This window comes from Betta splendens, chromosome 4 (genome assembly GCF_900634795.4).
Source record: "Betta splendens chromosome 4, fBetSpl5.4, whole genome shotgun sequence".
NCBI lineage: Eukaryota > Metazoa > Chordata > Actinopteri > Anabantiformes > Osphronemidae > Betta > Betta splendens.
Genome location: NC_040884.2, coordinates 10,055,425 through 10,064,187, shown reverse-complemented (window position 1 = coordinate 10,064,187; position 8,763 = coordinate 10,055,425). Strand labels below are relative to the sequence as shown.

Sequence of the window (8,763 nt, the reverse complement as noted above, 5' to 3'; positions counted from 1 at the left end):
GAACCAAAGTCTTCAAATGCCTCTTTTCTACATCGCTATGACCTCAATAAAGAAACCTGCAATCCTTCCTCCTCCGCTAAGCGTTCCGTGTTCTCAGGTGTTTGAATCCCTTTAGTTTTACTCCAGAGGGGATTTGAACAGCATGAATATGGATGTGACGATGATGAACCGAAGATGAAGGTAGTTTGGTCTTCCTTCAGATAAGCGCTAATCGCATTTGGAGACCGTGGCAGCAGAGCTAGGTGTAAACTTGGCCAGCAGCATTATGTGGATGGGGGGGGGGGGCAGCACAGTATCAGAAAAGGTGCTTTCGTGTGTGTGTGTGTGTGTGTGTGTGTGTGTGTGTGTGTGTGTGTGTGTGTGTGTGTGTGTGTGTGTGTGTGTGTGTGTGTTGAAGGGTTCGGGAATCACTCAGTGCAGCCTTAAAACATTCAGGAAACAGATCTCTGTGGGGGGTGGGGGGGTGTTGGATCTTATCTGAGCACACGTAATCCCAAACTAGGGACTGATCTCTTGACTCCTCGCTCCTTCTTCTTTTTGTGCCCCCTTTTCTTTTCTCCTCCTCCTTCCTTCCTTTCTCCTCCTCATCTCATCCAGGAGGTTTTTTTTTTTGATTCCATTGAATGTTGCTCTGTGCTGACAAGGCAGCAGGATGAGAGGTTATAATTAGCTCAGACATCCTTTTTCAAATTCAAATTTCACATCTAATCTTACCATGAATTCTAACAAGGAAACAGCTCGGCTCACGCGTTCCCACTGAAAGTAAGACAGGTCACAACCTAGCAGCACATGTGCACGTTTAATGTGATCGTTGGCCACATGCATGTACTGAAGTCGTTTATTTTGTTCTGTAGCTTTACATTGATCCTACAACATTCACTACTTTGACTCAAACTGTGAGCTGCGTTTCTGTGTTGCTAAAATGTATATTTTGGACAAGGAATAAAAGCTAGAAATATTTTTGGAAACAGCATTTAAGCTTCTTTTCTTTGGGCACTGACTGGAGCGCTGGGATACTTATCCTCCAGTGTTCATATATCTGATAGGTATAATTACATCAATCCAAATACCTCCATACCCAGGGTTTTACTCATTCTTAACAATTTACCCTATTCCGTGCTAATATCAGGCCTGTTTTATTCAGCACAGGCCTGACTCCTCTGTGAGGCAGGGATTGTGTCACAAAGATGCAGTGAAGCTTGCTTGACGTTTATATAAAAAAAATGCTCTGCTCCACTCACCTCAGGGTGTGTGGTGCATCTATGGCGTATGGCCTACATGCTCGCTCAAGCATGAGCCAATGTAGCCTCTGCCTCTCTGGCGCTGCACCTCAGAGTTTGTCATTTATCTCAGATGGGGTTTTATAATGTGCTGGAAGAAAATGCAGTGTTTTCCAACGGCCACGCACTTACAATCTCAAATTGCTATTTGTGTTACACGTATTGGTGTTAACTGCTGTAATGCTTTAGGATCCAAGGCTCCGCTCCTTCAAACTCGGGTTTTATTCTTAGCTTAACAGTACACAACCACTAAGATAGAGATAAAACCGCCCCACAATAGGTTGAGCCTCATATCTGTGCTGCTGGGATGCGATATTAAGGAAGTGGTAGATAAGAAAATAGTATTTAAAATGAGTACACATGCATTTTTTAGTCCACCACAGGGGCAGGTGGGAGAGGAACATACGAGAGAAGGATGGCATGGCGGGGGAGTGTGACATGAATTATTTCTTGCAGAGCTACTGGTTATGACTCCTATTTTTAAAGTGATAAAAAAAGCAGTTAAAATCACCTCTTTTTTGTTTACTTATTCATCAAATATCTACAAGACTCTACACAGGACATGTTTTTTTACCTTGTAGTCGTTACATGTTTTCCAGCCTACACTTACTATTTATTGTTTACTTCTATTGGTCAGTGCAGGCATTTTTAATTTCTGCTCATTTGTGCAGCATCAACATATCATAGTCTTCCAAGTAGGTCACACCATCCACTCAGAATGAGTTAAAAACGCTAATTGGCTGATGTGGGATGATGGCGCGACAGCGTGTCAACACTGGTACACGAGTTATTCCGTATCAGAGTTAGATGCTTATCTTCCATGTGAGCTCAGTCGGGGGGCTGTTGAAGTCTGTTTGCATTTGCATTACTTGTTCAAACTTTGAGAATTCACTCTGGAGAACGTCATCGTGTTGACATCTCGCATGCAGAAAGGTTGACGCGAGTTCTCAGATGCCATCTCGTACGTTTAGTTTATCGACCAACACAATTTGAGCGATTGCTATTTGAACCATATAGTCTGTCAGAGTGCTTTATTTATTTCTCCCTGTTGGGAGCAGCAGGATGAACGCTGCACACATACAGGAGGCACCTTGTGACATGGCCGATGCCAGCTTACATCTCATTCAAGCGCTGATTGACAGAAACGACATTTCATGGTTGGGAGGCATTCATTCTGAGCGCTTTGTCTCAAGCTTGACCTATCACCATGCTGTTCCCCGATCAAGTGTTTGAACATTTGTCTCAATGCTTCATGTCACCTGTGGGTTTAGACTTCAGACTGGCTTTTCTTTATGCCGAAAATCTTCATGTCCATCACTGGAAAAGGTTAGAATCCACACTACAGCTCACGTAGGTCAGGTTCAGGTGGGCAAACCATCACCGATCCACACATTCGGCCTCTGTAAACATGGATTAAGCATGAACACACTGGTGATGGTCAGTCTTTAGTTTATGACCTATTCTCAGTCATGCTGACTGCACCGTAACTCTTGTGTAACATCGACTCGCTCCATGTCCACGGATCCCTTGACTTTAGGGTCTTCAGCATGAATGATAACACTAACTAATGGTTAAGTAGCTGCTGTCACACCACCGCATGCTGAAGTCACGTAAGCTAAAAAATATTGCTTTTTTCTGTTAAGCTCTGTTGACATCTGAAAATAGCGTGCAAAGGACTTTGTCTGTTTTTCGTCTTATATCTATTCTGTCGCTGCCCTATTTAAGCCAAACATTCTGACCTGCCAGTGTCACATCTGTGATTCATACCCAGGGCTTCCTGATTACAGATTTGTTTTCATGCTGCTTGTGAGATCTCCTGTACACGGATCACGGGATAATTGGGCACTGCCAATTATTTTGACGCATTGCATGTGATGAGGAAAAGGTTGATTCCGTCCCTCCTGCAAAATAGCACAAATCAATATCAACACAGCTCTGGTCATTATCAAGATGCTGTGTGTAGTGCTGCATGACAATACGGCAAGAATGAGGTTTGGGAATGATGAAAGTGGTGTAGAAATATATATATATATATATATGCGTTGAAATCTGCCTAATCAATTTTGTTGTTTGGCCTTTTTGTTATATAGTGTTTTGCACCTCTGCATTTATATTCATAAAGAGATTCTTCACTGTATATTTTGAAAATACCGCCTTAAGAGAATTGTTGACTGGACTAGAAGTTGTGAAAGGGTTCGTCACAGTGTACAGTGATTTCATGGTCATCGCTTTTAGCCCTTATCTTGTGTATCTGTTATCTTTTGCTGTGGCTAATCCTACCAGATTATTCCTAACGATTACAATTATAGACAACAGGCTACACCTGTCGCCATCTGTTCCGTCATGGGCCTATTTGTTTGTGCATATAAAGAATGCCACATATTTATTAAGCTCAAAATCTGGACGTCGCCCACATGTCGAGCGCTTGATTTGTGATGCTGTAAGGTACAAACCTCTGTTCTGTAAATAAAATGATCAGCTCATATTTAATGACTGGATGATGCCATGCGTTTACTCACATTTACAGGATCAAACTCCACTTGTTAAACAGACTAAAAAAGAAACTGTGGCAATGAAATAAAATATACACACATATATATTTGGATTTCAGACGTGTTGTTAATTCAAATAGCCTTGTAACTGACCATGTACAGGGCCATAATGTTAGCGCACGCACACGTGTTTGCACTGATGCCCCTCTGATGTGTGTCATTCCTAACGTGCATTCACTCTCAGCTTCACATCTTGTCTTCCTGTCAGGCCACATTCCTAACATAGCTTTTTACACTCTCGTTGAATCCTAAGTCTAGTCAGAGATAGTTCAGTGCGTGCTGACACACACTCTCATTCACAGTGATTAGAGTATTGTGCTGTTATAATGTACGAGTACAGACACATCCAAAGTCAATTTAAAAAAGGCCAGTGTGCATGTCTCATGTTTTCTCTGGGAGTTTCCTTTCGCCTCATGTATCCGAGCTGTGTCTCGGTCCTGTAGGAGACTTAATGGAGTGTGTCTTTCACAGGCACTGGGAGTCGGCCCCCTGCTGTTAATGCAGTGAGAGAGGAGCAGAGAAGCGATCGGGTGAGCAAAGACAGCCGCCGCCTCACACTGGGTGACTGACTGAACCAACTCCATCCTGAGCAGTAATAACACAGCATCAGTGGCTCGGGCCTTGCAGAACGGTGGCATTGATAATGCTATTTTGTGTTCAGAATCATATTCCTAATCTAAAAACGCCACCGTCCTATTTTCTCAGCCTTCACTGGCTGAACTATTGCTGCGCTTGTCTCCGATAAAGCTTTTTGGAAATGTGTCCAAATACATAAGCAGTGGTTTATGATCTGTCTCTTACACATTTGTTTTAAAGTCAATGTTGGTTTGATTCTACATGTACATCTATATTAATGAATAATCGTGAAGACTAACATTTTCAAATCTTTCAAATGGTTTAGTATAGTATAGTATAGTATAGACGTTTTACTTCTGTACTATTTCATGTTTCATTCTTTTAATCTGTTTTGTAATCCTTCCCTGCTACATGGGCAAAATGTTCCTTGATCATTGAACGTTGTTTATGAAATTACCATGTAGTCTACGACTAGTCATGTTACATGTACTAACATAAAATCAACTTGTTCTTCCGTTGGTGGAAAAGATCCTTTTGACTTAAATGGAGTTGAGAGCTGTGTTTTGATTTGCAACAAACCATGTTTGACTATACATTTCCTGGATCTACATCAGCGTGAATCAACACAGATGATTATGGTTTGCCATTCTATCGTGGACTTACTGACTGTAAGTGGATCAGATGCCCCATGATGAAACTCTGTGCTTGAAGAAGACTCAATAGTGAAAAGCCAACATAAGTACTTGGCAAAGATCCAGGCCTTGTTATAACTTTATGGAAAGATCAAATGAAATTCTTTGCATGCTGGGGTGGGCTGCAGCCACAGAAAATGTATGGAATTTATTTATAGTCTCAACCCTCTTTCCACCCAAGCTGGGCTGTGCCTTATATTTCCAGATGCTTAATTGAAGCCCGTCAGTTCCCATGTAAGGTTTTTCATTTGAGTCAACAGTTACAGGCAGTGGGAGTGGGTTTAAAAAAAAAAGAAGAAAAAACTGCCTACACATGAAGACTCTATTAAAGCAGTCAGACAAGATATAGCACAACGCCTCTGGGATGATCACGGTCTGAATTAGATAAATGTACGTTCTCCCTAAACTTAAAGCCCAATTCTAAACCAGTCCCTCAGCCAACATTTCAAAGCGCAACAGTGATTTCGATGGAGCTGATTTTGAAAGGCTAGAGAGAGACGGAAGAACAAAACCAGTTAACCAAGAGGCTAAAAAAATAAACAATAGATTTAGCTCATCCAAACTCCCAGCCCATCCACAGCAATTGGAAGTCAACAAGGCCCAAGGGAGAAGGGTCTAGGGAGCCATTTGGATGTGGGCCCACAGTACCTTTGTATCTCGTTGGCAGGGAGACGTTGCCCTCCGGCTATGAGGCAAAACCACTCTTGCCATTCCTTTGAGATGCTGCCTGTTGTTGCTGTCTATTTATGTGGGTAAGGGAGCATAGTGGAGGCTCAGGCAGACAGTTGTAATTAAGGGCAGCTTCTCAGCCGAATGAGCAGAAAGAGATAATATGGACGTGTACTTACACACGCACATAGCACAAATGGTCAACTTATGTGACACACAAGGTTTGTAATCATACACGGAGGCGTGTGCACAAGATGAAAGCCTTCGAAATCTCTGTAATGAATTGAACAAGTAGGACACTACTCATTAGAGATGCATTTGTGTATGTGAGGCAATTCATTATTTTCAGCCTCATGAATTCTGGTGCAAGTCGGCGGAATCAGAAAGATTTGAACATGTTTGCAGCTCAGAAAATGTGTTAGTCAGGATGGGCGCACACCCAACCTGGAAACCACAGATTGGCTTTAAATGTCTTCTATTCTTAAGTTTGTTTGCTGTATATTGGTGGTGACATGCAAAAGTAAACGGAACCTAAAAGATGTTATGCTACTTTTCAAGGCTGAAGGTGAGGGCAGAAAAAAATGCATTTATGTCCTGTTGTGTTTAAACACACAAACAGATAAGTGGCATAAAGAAGGATTAACACAGCAGAGAAGACGGTGAAACTGAATCGCAGCCAAACATGGATTATACGTTTGCATTTTAAACTCAGCTATGTCATATACAGTACAGAATATGTTGAGTATGTTCTTTTTTGTTTAGAGTCAATAGTCCAGTCTGAATCCTTGAAGTGGCGTTATGGGCATGGCTCCGTTGGCGTCCTTGATTGGCAGGGTCAGAGGTTAAATATGCCTGCCTGCCCACAACAGTCTCCCATCCATTTCCTTAAGAGTTAAGAGTGGCAGGGATGCTGGAGCCAGTCCCAGCTTTCACTGGGCAAGAGACGGGTTGCCAGTCCTTCCCAGGGCCAACACATAGATATATACAACTATTTACACCTATAGGCAATTTGGAGCCACCTAACAACATGTTTATGGACTGAGCGAGCAGAGACCCACCCCAGGCCCTTCTATCTGTGAGGTGACAGTGCTAACCACCACGCCACCCTGCCTCCCGTGGGGGTTAATAAAGCAGAAGAAAGGGAACCCATCGCACCATAGAGTAACCCTGAAGGTCTGCGTGCTGTAAATTTGTCATAAGTCAATCCTCCCTCTTCTGCCACCTTCTCTCTCTGCTAAACACTGGTCCACCCCAGTGCCCAGATTTCACAGTTGCTTTGCTGCCTGAGGCTCCATTGAATAGACACTTCCTGAAGTTTAGGGCCATGATTAACCAGCCCCTTTATGCTCCCAAGCACCCGTCGTTTATGTCATCAGTATGCCTCACTTCCCTCTCACCGGGAGCGAAGCAAAAAACACAACACAGAGGTCTCAGGCCCGGTCAAAGGCGCAAGCACAATCCCAATGGCTCCCACCCCCGCGCTGCTTTTAGCCAGTAGTACACAGGAGCTCACTGCAGTAAGCTCAACATGTTTAGAGGCCCATGGTCCCTTTCAAGCCTGGGGCGTTGCCTCCAATTATGACGCTATTGAAACCATTCTTCTGTAACTATGCATGTCTTCTTCGTGGCTCTGAAGGAGGTGAACGCTTGTGTTTTGCATGAGAATCACAAGGGTCACATGGCTTAGTTCAACTTTTGTTTCACTTTATGAACCAAATAAACTGAACCAACATTAAATAAACTCCTTTAACTATTCAGTTGCAAAATAAATGGTTGTGCTACCTTCAACTTGATGAATGTGCCTGTTCAGCTCCTCAAGGACACGCATATCAAATGTGTTCAGCTCAGAGACATTTAAAATGATTTGTTTAATTACAAACAGTTAATATTTATTTTAATATGGAAGCAGGTAAAAAGATGAACATTTTAATTAGTACACTGTATGTATTACCTACTGATTTTGCCTAGATTAAATGGTGGCAACACAACCAAATAAAAATAGACCCTGCACGTCCATTGTAGGTGGTGAGTGGTGTTATCCTGCAAACATATATTGATACTGAAAAGCAGACCTAGTGTCTGGAGAGGTCATTGTGATATAAATTCATTTTAATATACACACTAAAATTAATTCATTTCTAAAATGAAGCATGTAGTAACTTTACTGAGAAGTTTAGATTATTGTAAAAATGTTAACAATAATATATAAAGTTGTACAGTATGATGAATTTGTGATTTATTGACTGTAAAGTGATGATTTACGAGACTTGATATTATATAACCCTGCTTGCTTTTAATATTGATCCTACATTAAGACAGGTGCTGTCTTAAGTTATTTCTTTGCTTGTTTCATGCGGCTGGTGAAAATAAATCATTCAGATGTAAAGACATGTTGACAGCATTTAGTGACCGCTGTGTGTTACAGCTACTATAAAAAGGCCAGGGTTGAAATACAAATGTGTGTTTGTCTCCCTTTGTCTTGGACAAATTCCACAATCTTGTCTCCAAATGAAGGGCTCCCACTCACCATGCTTTCAAAGGGCCCCTCAAGCGTGACCCCTCATTATGTACAGCCACTCCCTTTACAACTGACAGGTCCCCTCAAGCATAAGCAATGGAGAAAAAAAAAATCACAAACCACATTTGCATTTGATTTGATTATCCTTCATGGTTGATTCATAGCCCCTTGAGCTTCTGTTACACATTTATTTGTGCATCACCTTTTTATCGTAACAACAGCAACAACAACACAGCAAATGCCTCAAGTTTCGGACTCTGTAGGTTTCACCAGCAGGTACAACATGGCCTGCACATAGTACTAAACAACAACATCCACATTTGACCGTGACTGAATACTTTTTTGGGGCATTTAGGCAGGTCTATTCATCTTTAGGTGGTGGTAGTTGGATGTATGAGGCTGATGATCTTCAAAACGTTTGTTATTAACTGAAAGTAAGTGCATCCACACGTCAGTTTTGGGAGTTCAGCTAATGC

General features: G+C 42.0%; 1 long non-coding RNA gene across 1 annotated transcript in view; it reads right to left on the bottom strand.

The window, feature by feature from the left end:
* Window positions 1-396: 396 nt before the first annotated feature.
* The window catches only part of LOC114853852 (uncharacterized), a 62,768-nt gene continuing 54,401 nt past the window's right edge, over window positions 397-8,763 (bottom strand). The window contains exons 2-3 of the long non-coding RNA XR_003785667.3: window positions 3,048-3,181; window positions 397-2,680 (exon numbers count right to left, since the gene is read on the bottom strand). This is a non-coding gene — a long non-coding RNA (uncharacterized LOC114853852). The remainder of the gene's footprint in view (window positions 2,681-3,047; window positions 3,182-8,763) is intronic.